The sequence below is a fragment of the Delphinus delphis genome, chromosome 4 (assembly GCF_949987515.2).
Source record: "Delphinus delphis chromosome 4, mDelDel1.2, whole genome shotgun sequence".
NCBI classification, from domain to species: Eukaryota; Metazoa; Chordata; class Mammalia; order Artiodactyla; family Delphinidae; genus Delphinus; species Delphinus delphis.
In genome coordinates, this window is record NC_082686.1 from 131667005 (window position 1) to 131689555 (window position 22551).

General features: G+C 43.2%; 2 non-coding genes across 2 annotated transcripts; one reads left to right on the top strand and one right to left on the bottom strand.

Moving 5' to 3' along the window:
* Positions 1-5041: 5041 nt before the first annotated feature.
* TRNAA-UGC (transfer RNA alanine (anticodon UGC)) lies at positions 5042-5113 on the bottom strand. Its single transcript has one exon. It is a non-coding gene; the product is annotated as a tRNA-Ala (tRNA).
* Positions 5114-5856: 743 nt separating this feature from the next.
* TRNAF-GAA (transfer RNA phenylalanine (anticodon GAA)) lies at positions 5857-5929 on the top strand. The gene has a single exon. It is a non-coding gene; the product is annotated as a tRNA-Phe (tRNA).
* Positions 5930-22551: the final 16622 nt, after the last annotated feature.

Here is a 22551-nt window from a genome sequence, read left to right on the forward strand (position 1 = left end):
GCTGCAAATGGCATTATTTCATTCTTTTTTATGGCTGAGTAGTATTCCATTGTATATATGTACCACATCTTTATCCATTCATCTGTCAATAGACATTCAGGTTGCTTCCAAGTGTTGGCTATTGTAAATAGTGCTGCTATGAACATAGGGTTGCATGTATATTTTCGAATTAGAGATTTCTCCAGATATATGCCCAGGAGTGGGATTGCTGGATCATATGGCAACTCTACTTTTAGTTTTTTTGAGGAACCTCCATACTGTTCTCCATAGTGACTGTATCAATTTACATTCCCACAAACAGCAACAAAAGGTTTTTGAGGGGTGGAGTACGTTATCACTGACATTGTTAGAATGGCCTACATGTGGTGATGGATAAAAGCAAACTGACATTGTTTGCAATCTTTTATTGCTTTTACATTGGGCACCTGCTCTCACCAGGGTCGGTTTGCCACTGTAGAGAGACACCACTTTTCAATCATAATTCTGGAAAAATCTAGACGTGTGACAGCACCTAGTGCTGGACCAAGATGTGGAGTGTCTGGGGGCAGTGAGTTAGAAGGGGAAGGGAGAAGGCAGAATATACTCACTCATTGCAGGAGAAAATGGGGTTCAGTCTCACCTTTGGGCTAGAAGCTGGTAATATCTATGAAAATTAAACATAAACATGCCTTTCAATCTAATCATCCTACTCCTGGGAAAGAGGCTGAAGGTACCTCAAAATATTGTTGTATCTGAACCGTGGAATTCCACAAGGCCACTAACAAGAATAAGTAAGAACTGGATTGGCTGACTCAGAAGTATTTCCACGATGTTTTATTAATGGAAAAAAGCAAATGTTTACCAACTACAAGTCCTTCTACGTGTGATATGAAATTTTCCATGAGGGTAAGAGCCCAGGGGAAGGCCCGGAAGGTCTCCTACCCACCTGGCTTATCCCGACAAGAGAGGGGAGGGGTCAAAGCAAGAAAAAATAAGCCGTAGATAAGAGAAAATAACTAAAGAGTCCCACAGTAAAAACAGCATGCAAAATACTCCAGTTATATAAAATTACATGTATTTGTTCACTGTCCCAGAGAACTATGAAAAAAAGGCCAAATTACTCAGGGCTGCCGGTCAGAACTTTCTATGATGATGGAAACGTGTTCTATTCATGCTGTGCTATCCAAACCAGTAGCCAAGAGACGCATGTGGCTACTGAGCGCGTGAAATGTGGTTATTGTGACCGAGGAACCAAATCTTTAATTTATTTAATTTTAATTAAACTTAAGTAGCTAGTACAGCTATAGACAATGGTTTACTATAAGCAGTACTGTTGCTTTATTTTCTTTTTTCTACTCTTTATAGTATTTGAATGGTTCTATGATGAGCAGTTATTATGTAATCAGTAAAATAAATAAATAAATAAAATTTAAAACATGTAGAGAAGCAGTATGTGTGGTGATTAAGAGCTCAGATTTAGATCCAGAGAGCCTGGTTCAAATCATAGCCTTGTTACTTCATTGCTTATAATTTGGAGCAAATGCCAAATAAATAATTTTTTTTTTTAAAGGGACTTCCCTGGTGGTCCAGTGGTTAAGACTCCATGCTCCCAATGCAGGTGTGGGGGGGGGTCTGGCTTTGATCCCTGGTTGGGGAACTAGATCCCACATGCTGCAACAAAGATCCCACATGTCCCAACAAAGACCTGGCGCAGCCAAATAAATACATACATACATATATACATAAATATTTTAAAAAATAATAATTTGGGAAAAATTACTTAGCCTCAAATTGCTTTCTTTACTATGCTTCAGTCTCCTCACCAGTAAAAGGGACATAATCATAGTATCCGTGTCATGGGGTTACTGTGAGGATGAAGTGAGTCTGTACATGAGAAACTCTTAGACCAGTTCGTGGCACGTGGTGTTTGATAAGTATTTGCAAATACAAATATTACCAAGGGTTTAGTTGCAAGTGATAGGAGACTCTGGCTAAAGAATTTACTCATTGGATACCTGTGGGCTCCCAGAAATGTTGAGATGTCTGGAGGACCAGGTTTCAAGCCCAGAGGGCAGACCCCCAAGTGATGCCTCACTGCTGTTCCAATGCCAACATATGTTGTCAGGGGCCACTGCTTCCCTTCGATTCCCGAGTGCAAGTCCTGTCAAGTGTATCAGGTTGGCACAGCTTAGATCACCAGTTCAGGCTGAAGCCCTGGCTGGAGGGAGTCTGGGCAGGCGAGTACTCTACCTGCTAACTCAGCCTCTGTCGGGGGAGGGGGAGGCTCCACGATGGGAGGGCTCCCCTCAGATTCAAAACACTTCCTGTGCTGGGAAGACCAAAATAAAGATAAAAAAATACTACAAATGTTATTTTAGTTAGGGAAAGGCTGGGGAGAGGGGGAAACGAAAGAAAAAAAGTTTTTTCCTCAATGTTCTGTTAGTTTTATTCAAAGAATTATTTTTAGAAAAACAGTTCATTAATAGAGAAACATTGAAGGTTTAGAATGGGGGAGGAATAAATTAGGAGTTTGGGATTAACATATACACACCACAATATATAAAATAGATAACCAACAAGCACCTACTGTATAGCACAGGGAACAGTACTCAATATTTTGTAATAACCTATAAGGGAAAAGAATCTGAAAAAGCATATATATATATATATATATATATAAAACTGAATATATATATATATAACTGAATCACTTTGCTGTACACCTGAAACTAACACAACACTGTAAATCAACTATACTTCAATTTTAAAAAAAGGATAGGAAAATTAAAAAAAAGATTTCATGAATTTTTAAGCTAGAATTTGAGTCTTTTTTTCTCTTCGTTTTTTTTGAATTTTATTTTATTTATTTTTTATACAGCAGGTTCTTATTAGTTATCTATTTTATACATATTAGTGTATACATGTCAAGCCCAATCTCCCAGTTCATGCCACCACCACCACCCCTATCCCCTGGCATAGAATTTGAGTCTTGAAAGATGTTTTCTTGCTTGAGGCAGAAGATCCAAGCAAAACACTTGGACCCCCAGGCTAGCTCAGCTACTTTGCTTTGCCCCAGGGTTAGAAATTTGGGTAACCTTGATAATCAGGTTAATCATTAAGATCTGTCCCAGCTCTTGGATTCTAAAAGTACCTCCTCCTTTCTCTCCTGGGGCCCTTATTCTTTTCAGAGGTGAGACAAAGATATTCCAGTAGGTGAAAACTACTTCTCCCCATGTTTGTGCTGTACCATCTATACAAAAAGCCACCCTGATGGGACATTCTGAGAATTGTGGGTTTGAGGATACATAAAGCCCTGGGTGGTGAGTGCCCAAGGTCACTGGAACCAGGGGTTCTGCTGTCCACGATCATCTGATACCACTTCACTAGGAGCCAACACTTCTAGCTGTGTGACCTTTGGGCTCATCCCTTCACCTTGGTCCTGTCTTAGTTTCCTGGTCTATAGAATGAGGGCCATGATAATAGAATGTACTTCATGAGGTTGTTAGCAGATTGCATGACTATGTATGAAGTGCTTAGAGCAGTGCCTGGCATATATCACGTGCTATAAAAGTGTTTTGGTGGGTAAATAAAATTTATTTTGGACCCACTCCTTTTTCAAGATATTTAAAAATTTTTAGTTCCAATAAAAAAGACTGACCTTCAATAAAGGGGAAATGTTGAGTTTGGATTTGGATATGACATATTTTAAATGCCTACAAGATAGCCTCTTGAGGATGTCTGCCTACATACATTGTAAACTGAATCTGGAATTCTGTTGATATCTCTGAATCTCAAATTTGGACATTTATGCAACTAGAAGTAGAAGGCCTCTGAAGAATAGATAGAGTGAGAGCTGTTATGCATTAAGATGTGTAGATACTGGGACTTCCCTGGTGGTCCACTGGTTAAGACTCTGTGCTTCCACTGCAGGGGGCATGGCTTAGATCCCTGGCCAGGGAACTAAGATGCCATGTGGCACAGCCAAAAAAAAAAGACGAGTAGATAAGGAGTTTATTATTAGTATTTGTGAAAAAACAAAGAAATGAGATTGCTCCTAGGCTGATCTCATTCTTTTTTGATTTATACTTGTTATTGTTATGATCCTAAAATTTCCTTAGAAGAAGACCAATAAAAGTCTCATTTTCTGCCATCAGCTTCCAGGTAAAGTGTTTATCTCTTCAGAAACTGCAGATCCCTTAAGCCATCTGTAAAAGGAAACAGCGTCAATTCCACCAGTCCCCAAAGGACAACCTTTGAGCAGAAATACTGCCCACGGGGTCTGGTTTATTGAAAGGGAACGTCTCCTGCCTCCACGGCACCCACTTGCTGCTGAGCATCTGCTTCTCAACTTTTTGAGAATTCAGTGGAAGGGATGGGAAGAAAACAAAGAGATGGTTGACTATTTAGGAGCCAAGACCTCTCCATTACTTGAATTTATCTGAAAGCCAAGTGTTCTCTATGGCAGGGGATGAACAACACTTTGTCTCCAAAATTAAAGTAGGTCGGTGGTGGAGCTTTCCTTATTTTGTCTTTTTCCAGGCTCTTACCAGAGAAAGAGAAGCCCTTGTTCAAATTCATGTGTTCTATTCCACGTATGTAATAAAGGTTCATGAATGTGTCTAAGGCATTCAGTTTGCATTCCAAAGTGTTTTTCCAGAGGTACTTGGAATCCTGCTCACAGCACCCTAATTTTTCCCATGGCTAGTATCTTTAGGATTAGTTATTCTGGCTAAAGAAAGTGCACACAGGTTTCTTTCTTTTTATTTTTTTCCCTGTCTTACTTTGGATCTTCCTTCTCTTAAGTAGTATCATAAAATGGTAGCCTAGGTGAAAAAGCTGGTTAAATTGGTGACATTAGTGGATGTGGAATAAGCCTTTTTTTTTTTCCTTCTTCTTCTCTTGTTTATTCCTTCTGCAGTTGCACCAATCATGTTTGCTTTCCATGTAAGCAAGGGAAAAAAAAGTAGTGAAAAGTGGAAAAGTAGGAGAGCATATTCCACAGGACTGAAGGAAGGTATGGGTATAAAATACCTTGGAGATGAGAAAAAAGATAAAATCCTCATGGAGGTGCCGGGGATCGAACCCGGGGCCTCATACATGCAAAGCATGGGCTCTACCACTGAGCTACACCCCCAAGTGACAGTTGCCTCTTTTTTCGGTATGTTAGGAAATATACCTATTTTCTGTATTCTTTGGCAAAGCTACTTCCTTTTGTCAGAAAATTTATTCTGTTAACTCCATTATTTCTACAATTTTTAAATTAGACTATTTTTGGTGGACGGCTATGCTCAAGAATAGTAAATTCTAAACCCAAATTGTTACCATTCCTGCTCTTAGTTTCTTCTCAGCCAGGTCAGTCCTCTCCAAGACCTTCTCACCTGGACCAAAAGACTATGACAGAGTAGATGGAAGCGTACAAAACAAAGAAACCAGCTCACTTGAAATTATCACCAGGAAACAGAAAACTGATTCCACATTAACAAAAATTAATCCATTTCTCAGAATCTTTGAATATTATTCAAGAACAAATGAAAAGAAGAGAAAAAATAAGGGACTCTAAGAAATTAAAAAAAATTTTTTTCTGTCATTTTCTGAACTGTGTCAGAGGAGCAGAGAGACTTTCCAGTGAATCCCCATCATTTCTCTTCTGTCTCTCTCCTCCTACCATCCCACACCACCAGGAATTGGATGCAAGCACCATACATGGTGCTTTCCTAACTTATCCACCCAAAAAGTTAGACATTCCTAACTTTTTGGGTGGATAAGTATATTGGACAATGAGAGAGCAACACTTTCGAAGTCTGAAATGTTCTAAAAATGGATTGAAAACAATCTCAGTTTTGAAAAATGAGTGTCAGGGCAGCTCACCCCTAAGGTGCTGAAATAGCTCAGTTGGGAGAGCATTAGACTGAAGATCTAAAGGTCCCTGGTTCAATCCCGGGTTTCAGCAGGTTAAGTGTTTTAGTCAGCATCCATGAGGAGGAGCAATTCTGGTAACCCCTACCAGAAAGGTCTACCTTTGCATCCTTGAAACTTCAATCATTTTTTTGTTTTGTTTTTTCGGCCATGCCACACGGCAGTGGAAGCTGCCAGTGGAATCTTAACCACTGGACCACCAGGGAAGTCCTGAAACTCCCATCTTTGAATTTGGGTCTTGTGATTGATGTCCGATGAGCTTGGCACATGAACAAAGGAAATGTCTGGCATTCACTGCTTCTCCCATGTGTGTGCAGCGATTGCAATGTCCAATGAATTTTGATGTGCAAGATAAAGGTGAATAGTAAAATTCATTCTTATAATTAAAAAAAAAAAAAAGACTGCCCTTACTGATCTCACCAGAATTCCCACAGCAATTATTATATGGATGAGTAGTAGGACAGGGTTCTTACTTCTCCTCACCATTGGCATTTTTTCCTCTCCTTACACATGGTGGGGTGAAGAATTTGCATAATAGATCCTGCAACTTATTCTAAACAAGGTTGCCCATTTTAGCAAAGGAAAGATGTGTTTGGCTTGGAGATGCTTGTGATAGGCCTGAATAATGGCATCCAAAAGATGTCTACACATTAATTCCCAGCACTGTGAATATGTTACCTTATATGGCAGGTGTGATTAAGTTAAGGACATTGAGATATGGAGATTATCCTGAATTATCCTGGTGGGCCCTGTATAATCACCAGGATCTTTATAAGAGGCCGGTGGAAGGTCAGAGAGGAAAGATGCTACATATGGCTGGCTTTGAAGATGAAGGGAGGGACCATGAGTCAAAGAATGGAGGCAGGCTTTAGAAGCTGTTAAATGCAAGGAAACAGATTCTCCTCTGAAGCCTCCAGAAGAAATGCAGCCTTGATTTTAGACTTCTGATTTCCAGAACTACAAAATAGTAATTTTGTTTTGCTTAAAGCCACTAACTTTGCACTAATTTGCTACAGTAGCAAAAGGAAAAGAACACAATGCTCTATACCAAAGACTTTCTCCAGGTGGAACATGGAAAGTTTAGAGGACTTGACCTTGCAGAAGATGCCTAGAATGAACCATAGCATAAGTAGACGGCACTTTTTTTTAAAGAAAGATTTGGCATCATCCTCTGGACTCTGTTTCATGATCAACTAAGAACGAGATCATTTGCCATCTGGTCATGAGTTGTACCTTGCAGGTGTTTCCAAACATAGCAGCGAATTTTTTCCTTAGAACATACTTGAAAAGTTCCCATTTTTCTCTTGTGTCATTCCTTCCATTGTTTTTGTTGTCTGTTCCCTAAATCTTTTATTTACATTTTTACATATTTATATAATAGTGTATCACAAGCCTTCTGTGATCAGGCATGGCCAAAGCATTCACATGCATTCATTCATTTAATCTCCACAATAACCTTTGGAAGTATTTACTGCAATTATACCCATTTTACACATGAGAAAACCAAGGCATGGAGAGAATAAGAAACTTTCCCAAAGTGACACAGCTTTACAGTGAGCCATGGTTCAAAACCAGGTCATGAGCCTAACTGCTCATAACAATGAACTTCCTCAGGGCCAAGACCCAGTGTTATTCTTGTTTTTACCTCCCTGACTCCCACCCTGCCATGCCTAGCCCATTTATTGAGCTCCTGTTATTGCTAGCACTGTGGTAAACACTTCCACATATATGACTTCACATCATCTCTACTAGAACCTCAAGCGTCTTGTCCAAGGCCCTACAAATACTAAAGTGGAAGAACTTTCCAAACGACTATGCTGAGTTACAGACCTGAGAGCACTGGAGTTGGGGCCAAAAGCCTGATTGGAGCCTTAGCTCTTCCACTTACTACCAGCGGTGCAACTTGTGCCACTCTCTTCATCATTTGGGTATCTGTTACTTCACCTCTAAAATGGGGGTGATGAAACCTACCCTGCAGGCATTTTAAGCTCCTCCTGGGTGGGGCTGATGGCACATCATAGCTGGGAGACAGAGCTGGCTCCCCAAAAGGCAGCAGCAGGTGCCTGAGGCTGGCTGATGGAGCAGAGCGCTGGAGGGCACTCAACCCTTTCCCCAGTGAAGTTCAGCTCTGGTCCTCCTTCCTTGCCTTCTCCAAAAGGAGCCACCATCCAGCTGGAGATGTTAGAGATTACTTCCTCCCTGGGAGCAGTGCCGCGTCACCTGCCCCAACTCCCATACCATTCATTCACTAGGTGCAAATGCTGTTTCTCCCACCCCCCCACCCCACAGTCAGGGTCTTGTTGCCACAGGCATTGGCAGCAGCTTACAGAGCCTCACTGTCACGTGGGGTTGGGAGGAAGAGGCTAATGCCCTACCTGACCCTTTCCTTCACCATGGTTCCAAACACCTTTCCAGGCACTGAAGAAAATTTGAAGGCAAAAGGGCTATAGGAACTTTATGCATGAGATGAGGGAGAGGGTCCCAGTGCCTGGGAAATAGACATACCACCAGTTTCTACTACTTCTGCAACCCAAGGATAAGGAAGAAAGGAAGCAGCCCAGAGCAAATTCCAACCTCAACTCCAAGAACCAGGAAAGATTTTCAGCCACCTCACAAATTATTTAAAACATAATTCAGGAGAGACCGGCCAAGATGGCGGAGTGGAAACAACTTGAGCTCACCTCCTCTCATGGGCACACCAAAATCACAATTATCTGCAGAACAACCATGAAACGATGAAAACAACCAGAACTTACCAGAAAAGATCTTCTACAGCAAAACACAAGGAAGGAACCACAAGGACGTGGGTAGGAGGCACAGACTCACAGTACAGTCAAGTCCGGTACCCCCAGGCACCAAATTAGCACCAGCACCTGGCCCCGCCCAGCAGCCTGTGGGCACAGGTGCTGGGACCCCTCAGGCTGAGCAACCCCCAGTCACCAGCAGACAGCCTGCCTACAGACTTCCTGAGCCTACAGCCACCTCTAAGCACGGCGCTGCCCACCCTGGGAAATCTTCAAGTACACTTGGATTTGGACTCATGAGCTCAAAGTAGCTCTGCAGTTTTCAGAGGCAACTGTAGCTCTCTGGACCCTGGTTTTCACATCTGTGAAATAAAAGTGTTGGATGAGGTGATCTGTCTGGACATCGGCAGCTGTGAAATGCCACGTTCCCTGATGATCTCTGTGACCAGTGTGCTCTGACAGCAAAGGACATCAAGAAGATCCCATTATTATGCTGAAAAAAAAAGATTATTTTGTCTGAAGTGGTCTCTAAATTCTGTTTTGGAAATAGGGCAGGGTGTGCATTTTTATAGGAATTTGTATAAAAAGCACTTGCCAAAGTCACACTCTTGATTATTGGAAGAATTGAGGGGAGGCCCTCAGTCTCCAGACCCCAAAGCCGGAATGCGGGTCTTTTCTACAAGGACGGAAAGAGGTGAAAGGGCAGGCTCTGCTTCTGTAAAAGTCCTTTGGAGCTTGCTGACTGTTTCAGTTTCAGCCACACTCAGAGGTGCGCTCTTGCTGCTGCTCCCATTTTCCGCATGAAAGTTGCTAGGGCTCTTTCAGACTTTCCTTCTGAATTACTACAACACGGTTTTAGGATTATTCCTATTTCACCTGGAGGCTTTCCTTTGAATGTACAGTGTGTGTGCACACATCTGTTTACAGTTTGCTGAAATCTCAAGTGTGATTCCATAACATCTCAGTTACTTTTTCCATGGGGGATGGATGTCTCCCTCATTTTAAGCCTAAGTCAGGGCTGCCCAAGGCTTTTCGCATCAGGGCACTCATAAAAATGGTATTTGCACAGTGGATGGGGCTACTTCAGAGCCTGAGGTGCCTGTCTGGAGACTCCAGCCTTTACGTACCCCGTCCCAGCCCAGCATCCCTGAGGACTGAGGGCATGACAAGGCCCACATGTTTTGTCTAACATTTTGTTATAAAAAGTTTCAGACATAAATAAAAGTTCAGAGAATTATATAGAGGATACCCATGTACCCACCACCTAAATTCTACCACTAAGATTTTACTTTACTTGCCCTATTACATTTGTATTCATCTATCCACCCTTTATCCAGCCATCATATTTTGTGATGTAATGCAATGTAAGTTGCAGATGCCAGCATCCTTCACACTAAACTTTTCAGCACACATAGTACTAGTAGCTAGAGCTTCAATATTTATTTTTTTAAGATGAAGCTTATGTACTGTGAGATGCACTAATCATTTTTTTAACCATTTTTTAAAAATTGAACTATACTTAATTTACAATGTTGTGTTAGTTTCAGGTATACAGAAAAGAGATTCAGTTATACATATATGTGTGTATACATATTCTTTTTCAGATTCTTTTCCATTATTACAAGATATTGAGTATATTCCCTGTGCTATGTAGTAGGTCCTTGTTGTTTATCTATTTTATATATAGTAGTGTGTATATGCAAACCCCAAACTTCTAATTTATCCTTCCCCCTGGTCCCCATTTTCCCCTGGGTAACCATAAATTTGTTTTCTGTGTCTGTGATGAAATGCACTAATCTTAAGTGGCAAACCCATACACTCGTGTAACCCAAACCTCTATCAAGATAAAAAGCATTGCATCACCCAGGAATTTCCCTACTGCACTTTCCAGTCCATCCCCATGCCCACCACCCCACCTCACCCCTACAGGTCAGTTTTGGATATTCTAGAGCTTCATGTAAATGGAACAATACAATATGTTCTCTCTCAGCCCAGCTTTCACTCAGTGTGTTTTTGACATTCATACATGTGGTTGCATGGAATCTGTAATCCCCTTTTACTAACAAGTAAGCCGCACTGCATAAATGCACCATTGTTTGTTTAACTGTTCCTCTGTTGATGGACCCTGGGCTGCTCCACTTTTCCATTCTCTCTCATGATATCTACCTCTCTGATACATTTCATGCTCCAGCACATCCATTCCTGGAAGACTGTCTGACAAGAGTGCTCTGGTATATCAAGCCCAGTTTGCCCACTGGCTTGGGCTGGGGTTTAGTTTCTCCAGGAGCAGTTTGCACACTGGTGAGCCATGCATGGGACACGATGGTGGCCTTGTCATGCCCTCAGTCCTCAGGGATGCTGGGCTGGGACGGGGTACGTAAAGGCTGGAGTCTCCAGACAGGCACCTCAGGCTCTGAAGTAGCCCCATCCACTGTGCAAATACCATTTTTATGAGTGCCCTGATGCGAAAAGCCTTGGGCAGCCCTGACTTAGGCTTAAAATGAGGGAGACATCCATCCCCCATGGAAAAAGTAACTGAGATGTTATGGAATCACACTTGAGATTTCAGCAAACTGTAAACAGATGTGTGCACACACACTGTACATTCAAAGGAAAGCCTCCAGGTGAAATAGGAATAATCCTAAAACCGTGTTGTAGTAATTCAGAAGGAAAGTCTGAAAGAGCCCTAGCAACTTTCATGCGGAAAATGGGAGCAGCAGCAAGAGCGCACCTCTGAGTGTGGCTGAAACTGAAACAGTCAGCAAGCTCCAAAGGACTTTTACAGAAGCAGAGCCTGCCCTTTCACCTCTTTCCGTCCTTGTAGAAAAGACCCGCATTCCGGCTTTGGGGTCTGGAGACTGAGGGCCTCCCCTCAATTCTTCCAATAATCAAGAGTGTGACTTTGGCAAGTGCTTTTTATACAAATTCCTATAAAAATGCACACCCTGCCCTATTTCCAAAACAGAATTTAGAGACCACTTCAGACAAAATAATCTTTTTTTTTCAGCATAATAATGGGATCTTCTTGATGTCCTTTGCTGTCAGAGCACACTGGTCACAGAGATCATCAGGGAACGTGGCATTTCACAGCTGCCGATGTCCAGACAGATCACCTCATCCAACACTTTTATTTCACAGATGTGAAAACCAGGGTCCAGAGAGCTACAGTTGCCTCTGAAAACTGCAGAGCTACTTTGAGCTCATGAGTCCAAATCCAAGTGTACTTGAAGATTTCCCAGGGTGGGCAGCGCCGTGCTTAGAGGTGGCTGTAGGCTCAGGAAGTCTGTAGGCAGGCTGTCTGCTGGTGACTGGGGGTTGCTCAGCCTGAGGGGTCCCAGCACCTGTGCCCACAGGCTGCTGGGCGGGGCCAGGTGCTGGTGCTAATTTGGTGCCTGGGGGTACCGGACTTGACTGTACTGTGAGTCTGTGCCTCCTACCCACGTCCTTGTGGTTCCTTCCTTGTGTTTTGCTGTAGAAGATCTTTTCTGGTAAGTTCTGGTTGTTTTCATCGTTTCATGGTTGTTCTGCAGATAATTGTGATTTTGGTGTGCCCATGAGAGGAGGTGAGCTCAAGTTGTTTCCACTCCGCCATCTTGGCCGGTCTCTCCTGAATTATGTTTTAAATAATTTGTGAGGTGGCTGAAAATCTTTCCTGGTTCTTGGAGTTGAGGTTGGAATTTGCTCTGGGCTGCTTCCTTTCTTCCTTATCCTTGGGTTGCAGAAGTAGTAGAAACTGGTGGTATGTCTATTTCCCAGGCACTGGGACCCTCTCCCTCATCTCATGCATAAAGGTCCCATAGCCCTTTCATGTAAGAGATTTATTCCAGTGACCTCATTTAACAGATGAGGAAACTGAGGCCCAGTGAGTAAGAGACTTGCCCTGGGTCACACAGCTAGCTAGTGACAGGTGAGGCCTAAAACTATCAGGCTGAGAACCCTCTTGGTTCCATCATTAGGAAAGGTTTTTGCCTCAAATCGAAGCATTGCTATCGAATGCATTTTAGAATCTTGGACTTTTAGTTCTAATAATGTATTTCCGCAAATGGTAATCTTTGGTATCTCCTGAAGCAATTAGTTCAAACATTATTTTTTAAAGTTTGTAGACACTTTAAAAAAAAAGAATGAAACGGTAATTTAATTACCACTTAATTAATTTAATTAAGCAATTTAATTAAAGTTTTTAGCTACTTATCTATTTATAGCTTTATGATAAAGTGTTTCTGCAATGCCCAACTGCTTTGGCAGAGCATAGAGAAATATAATTATTAATTACTACTATCATAACCACTTCACAAAGCAGTGAGTACTTAGATCTTCACCCATACTTCCTGGGAGCAAAAGTTTCACACCAACATTCCTCAAAGACAAGCAACTTCAGAGTAAAATATTCATATGAATCATCAAGAGCTATTATTAAACCCTTTTCAGAGTTTCTGAGTCATTGCCTAAAAGAATGTCTAACTTGGGTTTAATCTGAAGAGAAAATAGGGGGTTCAAATTTGACATTTTTCTTTTGCCTTAAAAAGTACTGGTCCTTGACCCTGTTTCCTGGTCCTGCCCTCCCCATCACTCCTTCTAGGAGAGGAGTGGTACTCACAGGCACACTGACTGCTCTGTAAAATGAGATGTGTGCGCAGGCCTTTTCCTAACTCTGACAAAGTAGCGTACTGAACACCTTGCCAACTCCCTCCACCCAGAGCCTCCCTAGAAAAGCTGTAGAAGCAGGTGCAGTCGTGCATCTGAAAAACTACCAACAACACCTCCAAAGTGTGAGATGCCCCTGGGGAGAAGGCAGCCTGTCTAGGCAGGTGTGATGGGGGAGACAGCAGGAGGGCAGAGCAGATGGAGGGTATGGGCAGAGAAAGAACTCTAAATTCTCTTCCCTCTCCATGGCCTGGCCTTGGATGGATCAGAGCAGCCTCTTGGCCACAGAAACCTCCAGCATCAGTGCAGGCGGCCAGTGCTGTCAGGGTACGTAAAAGTACCGCAGAAGCCCTGCTGGTGTGAGGAGCTGATGAAAACAGGACCAGCAGCTGATACTTAGCATCCGCTCACTCACCTCTCCCCGCTCAAGCTCCCCAGGATGACGGATTCTAACCTAGGAAACCCCTGCTCACAGGAGGTGCCTGGCAGCGCGGTACCAAAAGTTGTAGTCTTTGGGGTTCTGTGGGGTCCAAAGTGGTCTGCCCAGGGGCTCGTCCCTTCCCTTCTCCTTAAACTCCCGTGGAGGGATCTGGCTCTTCCTGAAAACCAGAGAGGATCGCTTCAAACAGGAACATGAGTTGCCAGGGTGAAATGACCTTGCACCTAAAGACGACAAACAGAACAGCAGACGTTGATTGGAACTCACCAGGCAAGAGCTTAAATAAACACAATAAATATTCTCTAAAGGGCTGGAGGGTGGGGAAGAGGCGAGATGGTGGCCAAAGGGCACGAACTTCCAATTACAAGATGAATAAGTTCCAGGGAGCTAGTGTGCAGCCCAGTGACTATAGTTAACAACACTGGGGGTTGTATACAATGAAAGTTGCTCTGAGATCGTAATGTCCTCACAACAACAGCAACGGAAACGGTGGTTACAGGAGGCGAAAGAGGTGAGAACTAAGTGATCAAGAAAAACCAAGTCCTATCAAGTCGTTTGAGCAGAAATGCCTAAAGGCAACCACTGCTGGGCTTTTCCACGGCAGAGCCAATAAAATCCTGTGTACGTGTGCGTGCGCACACAGTCCAGACAGCTTGAATTAGGTTTCTGTCTCCCGGAAACAAGGACCTAAGAGGAGACAGGAGAGGGGGTAGCTTTGCCACTTTGTGATGCAGTGAACAGAGTGACTTCAGAAAGAGCCCCTTTCCGAAGGTGTTAGTTACTTTAGCTAATAATTCACTGGCTAAAGCCCCTAGTCTTATCCATTCTTGACTTGGCAGTCCCCATAATCTTGCTGAAATAATACAAAAATGTGTACTCTTTAGAATACATATAAATTTTGATTCCATCTATACAAAGCTCTGGAAAATAAAAACTAATCTCTACTGACAGAACACAGATCAGCATTCGTCTGGGGCTAGGAGTGAGGCAGGGAGGGAGGATTTAAAAAAGGGCAGGAGACAATGCTTGGGGTGATGGACATGTTCACTCTCCTGATGGTGTTTATGGTTTCAGCAGGATATATGTGTGTGGAAACTCACCCAAACGTATACTTTTTTTTTGTATTAGGTTCTTCTTGTCTCAAAGTATATATATACATTTTTATTGGAGTATAATTGCTTTACAGTGGTGTGTTAGTTTCTGCTTTATAACGAAGTGAATCAGTTATACATATACCAAATGTATACTTTAAATACGTGTAGTTTATTGTATGGAATTATATCGCAATAAAGCTTTAAAAAAGAAAACAGAATAAAAACATACTGGCAAAACAAAAAGCAAATTGGATAATGTCGCCCTATTTAACACACTGCAGTGGTTTCCCAGTTCTCTCAGGGCAAAACCCAGTCTGTAACGGGGTTTGGAAGGCTTTCCTGATCTGCCCCTGCCCGGTCGCAGCTCTTACCATGTCCAACCTCTCAAGTGGGGCTCCGGACATCCTGGATTTCTCCCAATTTCTGGGTCCACTCCAAGCATGTGCAACCTTCTGCTTCTTAGAACATCTCCCCATGCCCACTCCTGCGCGCACACACACACGTTTACCTGGATACTTGCTTTAGGCTCCTGCTCATACGTCCCCTCCTTGACACTTTCACGGAGCATCTCCCTACCCCCATGACTGTTAAGAGCCTTCCTATGTACTCCATTGTACACAAGGCTTTCCACAGCTTAGCACGTATTACTCTGTCTCCTAAGTGCCTTTTTACTTCTCTGAAGCCCCTCACCATCCTGTGAGATCTTCTGAGGGTCTGTCTTATAAATCATAGCTCTGGTGTCCTGAACACTGTCCAGAGTATGGTATGCTTGTTGAATGATTTGATAAATGATTTCAATAGGTCATAGACAGTCCAAGAGTATATCTTAACTACTAAACTTAGAGGAGACTGAGGCCAACCTTGAGAAAGGGGGAGAGTCAGTGTAGCGCAGTGGTAAGAGATCGGGCCCCAGTGTTAGGTAGTCTTGGGTTCAGATATCAGCTCTGCCACGTAGTAGTGTAACCACATGGATGTTCCCAAACCTCTCTGTGCCTCAGTCTCCTCCTCTGTTAAATGGGATGGTGATATCTATTTCATTGGGGTATTTTGAGGATTAAAGGAGATAATCTGTATAACTTGAGGTCCAAATGTAACTATAACTAAAGAAAATAATATCATAGTCCTTAAGAGAAAAAGGAACTAAATAATAATAGAAGCCAGTCAAATACATGTTCCTGGTATTACCAAACTGAGGAAGCCAGTTTAAGGTCAAGTAGCTGCACAGCAGTTCATTTCCCTCTGATCAGTTTGTGCCTGAGAGCCCGTCCCAACAAACTTCTTGCCTGAAAATCTCTATCTCAGGACCTGCTCCGCTGGAAACTGGGCCTGCGACACTAAGTCCAAACACCCATCCCTCGACGCACTGGTCACCCCCGTGCACATATGCCCATGCACCACTGGGCAAGCAGTCAATTTAGGGCTCCGATGCCTCCCCTGAAGCCAAAACAATGGGGCAGCTGAGTATCTTGGATCAGAAGAATAAAAGCAAATTCCCATTGCCCTTAGGAATCTGAAATGTTGAATCATATTTCAGGGCAAGGAGCCTTTGGGAAAGAGGCTCTGAGTTTATTGAAGGACTGGAAGGAAAAGGATATTTAGGGGGAAAATCTGGGAGAGCAGGACACAGACAACTGAGCTTATTCTTGATAAAATGTAAGCTCCTGAAGGGAGAGATTTCTGTCTGCTTTGTTCTCTGCTGTGTCTCCTGAAACAGCGTCTGGCATATGGCAGGTGCTCAATCAGTAGCAAGTCAATGAATATAGAGTTTGACAGGGCAGGGAAGCAGGCAAAGCTAACAGCAAAATGAAAACTTTAATGCAACTCCCAGACAAAGAGTGAGGCGGTGAAGCTTGGTGGGTCAGATCCTGAGTTGTGACCGCAGGCGGACCTGAGTTCAAGTCAGGCTTTGCAACTTACAGCTCTAGGACAGCTGGCAAATCATTAGCCTCTGCAAACCTGTTTCCTTATCTGTGAAATTGGACTCGTATTTAATATGATGACTCTGAAGATTAAATAAAATGATTTAGATTAAGTGCTTGTACAGAGTAGACACACAGTTCTCTGTTCATAAGTGAGCACATTTGGTACAGATGTACACACACACATACACACTCACACAACCTCCAGGGACTTGAGGGGTGACAGTGTTTTACTTCTGGATTCTCCAGAGGAAGGAGTGTGGTGCCTTGTCTGCTTTAAGGATGACAAGAATCAATGCAAAATGTTCTGGCCAAGTAGAGCCTGTGAAATAAACCTGAAAGGCTATACCAGCCCATTAATTTGAGTCTTAACCATATTACTGATTTTATAGTCACTTAAGCAAATCAATGTTTCAAAACACACTTTGGAGAACAGCCTAATTTGTGAGTGATTTTTTTAAATCGGCCATTTGAGATAATGCCGCTGAGGCCTATTTCACTTTGATTTAGAGCAGAACGCTTGTGCCAGACAGAGGAGAGGCCATTTGACTCTTTCTGCCCACACATTCTAAACAACAAAAGCTAGGACACAAGATTAGCTATGGCCTCCCGTTACCATGGTGTATAAGCTACAAAATCCATTTCTGACTCCAGTCTCTAATTGAATGTGGGATGGAACTGGGAAAGCTGCCAAGGAGAGCCAATGGTTTCACATAAATTCTTCAACTATAGGGGGACAATACATACAATACAGGCAGAACAATACAAGTTTCCTTTGTGCTTCCTTTACACTTTGATTGACAAAAGTAATTATGTACTTATTCAGAGGTAATGTTCTGTCTTCCATGGTACAATTAGGGGTGGTTTGGACATTGTGGTTTTCTTTCCTCCCTCATAGAATAGCAGCCATGAGATCTGAATAGAACCGACCCTCACTTAATCCTGTTCCCTTGGGCACAATCGCTGCTTTAGGCCTCCCAGGCCAAACTTCACAGCTGCCCTTTGACCATAGGGGTTGGTCAGGGCTGGTCAATCTTAGCAAAGCTAAGGACTCTTGCTTTGGATACAAATAAGGGGAACCAGCCTTGAGATGGAGCCCTCACTATAGTAGTATAGTGTAGAGAGAGAATAAAACTTAGTAGTATAGTGTAGAGAGAGAATAAAACTAAGTCATTGAGCCTTTGGGTCAACTATTCCTGAAATCTACATGCTTCTCAGATTTCCAGGTATATGAGCTAAAAAGGTTTAAATTGGATCTTCTGTTACTTACAACCCAAACCTTCATAAATAATATATGCCCATCAGAAAATGAAATTTCCAAAATTATATTTGACTTCCTGCATTTCATCCCAGACCCAAATTCCTTGCAGTGGCATGCATAATCAAGGTGGACAGTCTTACATACGCAGAATGATTTTCCTTCATATCAGAAAAATCTATTATTCATCCAATGGACTTGGGTTATCTGTTAAAATGTATGAAAATAACACTTGCTATAAATAACTTATATCTTAGCGTGATTACAATTAGCTATAATGAATGCACTTGGAGGCCTATCTTGCGGTCTGATAAACTGCCACCAGCTGTCATGCTAGCAGACCCGAAACAATGATTTGTGAGTTTAATTCCCTTAAAATAATACCATGAAACTGAAGCAACATGACCTCTCAACTCACCAGTGTTATCTTTAAAATTTCCATGCAGCCAATACACAAAGATATTTGTTCTGATACTGGACACTGTTTAAAAAAAGTGGATGTTCTATGTTTTTTGAAGGACATAAAGCCCTTCACACTAAGGAGATGAACCATAGTATTTCAGTTATCAGCCAATAGGTGGAAGAGAATTTGAGGAGTGTCTGTTCCATAGGAACCACAAAAACCTTATTACATAACAATCAGCCGGGCTGGTCTTGAGTTCCAAACCTCAATGTAAATACTAGGTCAGCTCATTTCGACTGTACCCATATTTGAAGACTAGGAAGTGCGATGTTGCCATGGTAATAAGTTGCTAGGATACCTCCAAGCAGCCAGTGTAAGCTGACTTTGTTAAACGATATCACAGGATTAAGCACTAATATGTGTTTTGATTGGATAGAATGACGAGAAGTGTTTCTTTGCATTATTTAGGAAGCCAAATAGGGACCTTTGAGATAATTTATCCTAACCTTTTGTTCATTTCACAGATTAATTTATCCAAATATTTATTGAGCACATACTATGTGCCAGGCAGTGGAATAAATAATGGAAGACACAGGGCACCCTTGAGATGTGCACAGGAGATGTGGAGACCAAGACCCAGAGAGATTAGGAAGTTGCCTAATGGACACAAGGCCCCTGGACTTGTACAAGAGTCTTGAATCCCAGTCCAGTGATATTTGCCACAACGTGAAGAAACTTGTTGGAGGGACTTCCCTGGTGGTCCAGTGGTTAAGAATCTGTCTTCCAAGGTAGGGGACGCAGGTTCAATCCCTGATCAGGGAACCAAGATCCCACATGCCACAGGGCAACTAAGCCCATGTGCCACAACTACTAAGCCTGCACACCACAACTAGAGAGGTCAGGTGCTGCAATGAAGAGCCCGCATGCTGCAATGAAGTTCCTGTGTGCTGCAGCTAAGACCTGACACAGCCAAATAAATAAATTAAATTTTTTTTTTATCAAAACAAAAAGAAAAAACTTGGACAAAAATTAATATGAATTAATATTCAAAATGAGCTTCTATTGGCTTGCTCATCTTTCATAAGAGAAAAGGCTTTTCAAGAAGCATGCATTCAATAAGTATTTTACTGAGTGCTTACTGGGCCTACTCTATTGTAACATGCCAGATGCTGGGGAAACACAGTCATGTTCTAGTAGGGCCAAAAGAAATTTTAAGGAAGAATTCTGGCCAGTGGGATGGTTCTCTTGTGGAGGCATGCTCAAGTTGCCATGGCAGCCCAAATGAGGGGAATGAAAGCTGCCCTAAAGGAGTGATGAGCTTTGAAGGACAAGTAGGCATTAAGAAGTCTTGGGGCAAGCAGGCCTTTCCAGGAATGGACTCCATGTGATGTAATTAAAATGTTACTACAGCGAGGACTGACATTTTCTCAGCAGTGCCTGAGGGAAGGTGCCTGATACCTATGGGGACCACGTGTTCAGTTTAAACAGTCAACAATTTTGTCCCCCAAAGTTGGAGCCATTTCAACCAATCATATTCTAGTTTGAGAAATGGGATATTGAAGCCAATATTTGAACAGATCTTAAAGTACATGGTGCTGGAGTCACTATGAATGGTTCCAGTGGCTGAGTTATTCTGCCTGAAACATTTGTCCCAATCAGAGACCCAGCAGTTTTAACTCCTTCCTTAACACCAGATCCATAAAGGCCTTGCTTCCCCTTGTGCCCGCCTCCTCCAGGCTACCTGTCCTACACCGTTAGCCCTTGTCTCTGGAGACAGTTTCGTGTCCACTGCGATCTCCTCCCTGCTTGGCTGGGCCCTCTCTTTCACAGGAGACTTGGTCATTGATGGCACCGACAGGCATAGGCACTCACCCTCCCAAGCCTTGCACGCTGAACTTCCATTCTGTTCCACACTGGGGAGGCCTCCACCAGCATCCTGCCCCACCCGCCCCCGCGCCACTTCCGACCACATTGTCTGGTCTCCAGCACCTCACCTCTTGCTTCCACGCTCAGCGCTGCCCGTCCTGGTCTCTGCCTGGTGCTTTGGGCAGTGGCGGATGAGCCAGACCAGCCAGTCATTGGCCTTTCTGACCCCTGTCTCTCAGCCCCCACTGCATGCTGTGCCCTATTTCTTAGAAGTCACTTAGGACTCCAGATGCCTCCAGGATGAGAAATGAGCTTCTCCCCTCCTGCATTTCACCCACTGTAAGACATCATTGACTGCTACACGCATTATTATTTTAGGTACTTCTAAGAAAGAAAAATTCTTCCATTCAGCCATAATACGATGTTTTCTTATCACTTCATTTTCTAAAAGTTTCTATATATTGAAGTTTTTTTACTTCATTAGACATGGTTTTTATCATAGATCACTCTTGTGTATACACGGGAAATATACCCTAAGTAAAGTGATTTAAATATTCCTAAAACTTCTGCAGAGTGTTCAACTCTTTTGAATCATTTTTCAACCTGAGGCATTAGGTGTTCGTGTTTTTCTACAAAACATCGACCTCTGTGCCATCAAGCGCAACATTTCTTAAGAGTTCTCCACCTGAGTCTCTGGGATTTCCTCCCAAGCTGCTGACATTCATCCCACAGGTTTTCAGGCCATGTGCAGCAGGTGATGACCATGTCAGGACCACCACCTGGCATGAGTTGTAAGACCTATCCTGACTTCAGAGAGTTTAATGTCTGTCTTAGAATAATGGAAACAAGGGGACGTCAGACCTGCTGTTCCCCACACACAACCACCGCTGCAAAACTCGCCAGGGAAAAGCCCAGGACCTGAACTTGTCTACCTCAGCCTTTTGACACGGCACCACCCTGCGTGCATATCCAGAGATGTCTAAGCTGTGACTGGCTCTTCCTGGTGGCTTCGTTCCTGGCAGCATCGTTCCTGGCAGCCCCACCCCAGCGGGAGAAGGATGAGCTTCAAAGCCGGCACCACAGCAGGACCTGCGTTCAAGGACTCTGAATTCAAACCTGTCAAATTCATGCCTGGATCCCTCTGAAGAGTTCCTGGAGTGGTGTGCTGAGGTAGCGTAGGCCTGCAAGGAGGGTTCTCACACCCAATACCCTCTTTTATAATCAATACTTCTAGACACCAAAGATGGCTGCAAAGATATCTGTCCCACCTGATCTTCTAGAACTTGGTCACTCCTTTAACCAGAGATGGAGCCCAGCTTCCCCACCCCTCAAATCTATGTGAGTTTTGTTGTTTGTGACCAATGGAACATGGCAGAAATGAAGTTGACTTCTGAGGCTGATTCAGACAAGGCCGTGCAACTTCCATCTTGCTTTCTGGAGCCCTGACAGCCAGGTAAGCAGTCTGAACACCCTGAGGTGACCACTCTGAGGCGCCCAAGCCAGTCACCATGAAAAAGCCTGAGACTGCGTGGCAGGAGACAGGCCTGGCCAGCCTGCAGCCGCTCAAGTCCAGCCTGGATCTGACCCCAGCCATGAAGGATAAAGGAACTGCTGTTACTCTAAGCCACTACATTTGGGGATGATTTGTTACATGACCATAGCAGATGGAACCCACCCTTTGTGGATGGGGTGTCATTCCCATGGGGAATGACCGGCCTAGAGTCATTAAATCCTCCACATGACCACCAAGAACAGCGTCGCCAGGGAAAGGCTTGGAGCTCCGAGACCACTGTTTTGGCCACTTCCTGCTCACAGAGCTTCAATTACCTTCTCCATGCCCTCTTCTCCTCTTCATCACCCTGAAGTCTTAGGATGGAAAATTTAGATAACTTACCATCTATCACATAAACAAGGAACAACTTGAGCTAGCTCTAGAAGCTGGAAAAAAGGTCAAAGGGATGACAGATAATTCCCTATTTAGTTACACTCTGGCCTTGGCTTTGGGGCTCCATCGTGGCATCGGGGGCTTCAGGGGGTGTGAGATGGTGACAGGCCTTGCCTGCCTTGCTCCACACCGATAGCAAGGGCGTCCAGGCCTCCACATGCAGCCGGACTAGTCTTCGTGAGACATGAATCTCATACAACTTGGAGAATGTTCTTTAGGAAAGAAAGAAACCAAATTTAGAAAAAGGAAACCAAAGGGAATATCGATATAGGATGTAAAAGCACAACCAATTACCACTTTCAAAAGCTGAAAAATACCACAAACATGACAAAATCTAGGGGGAA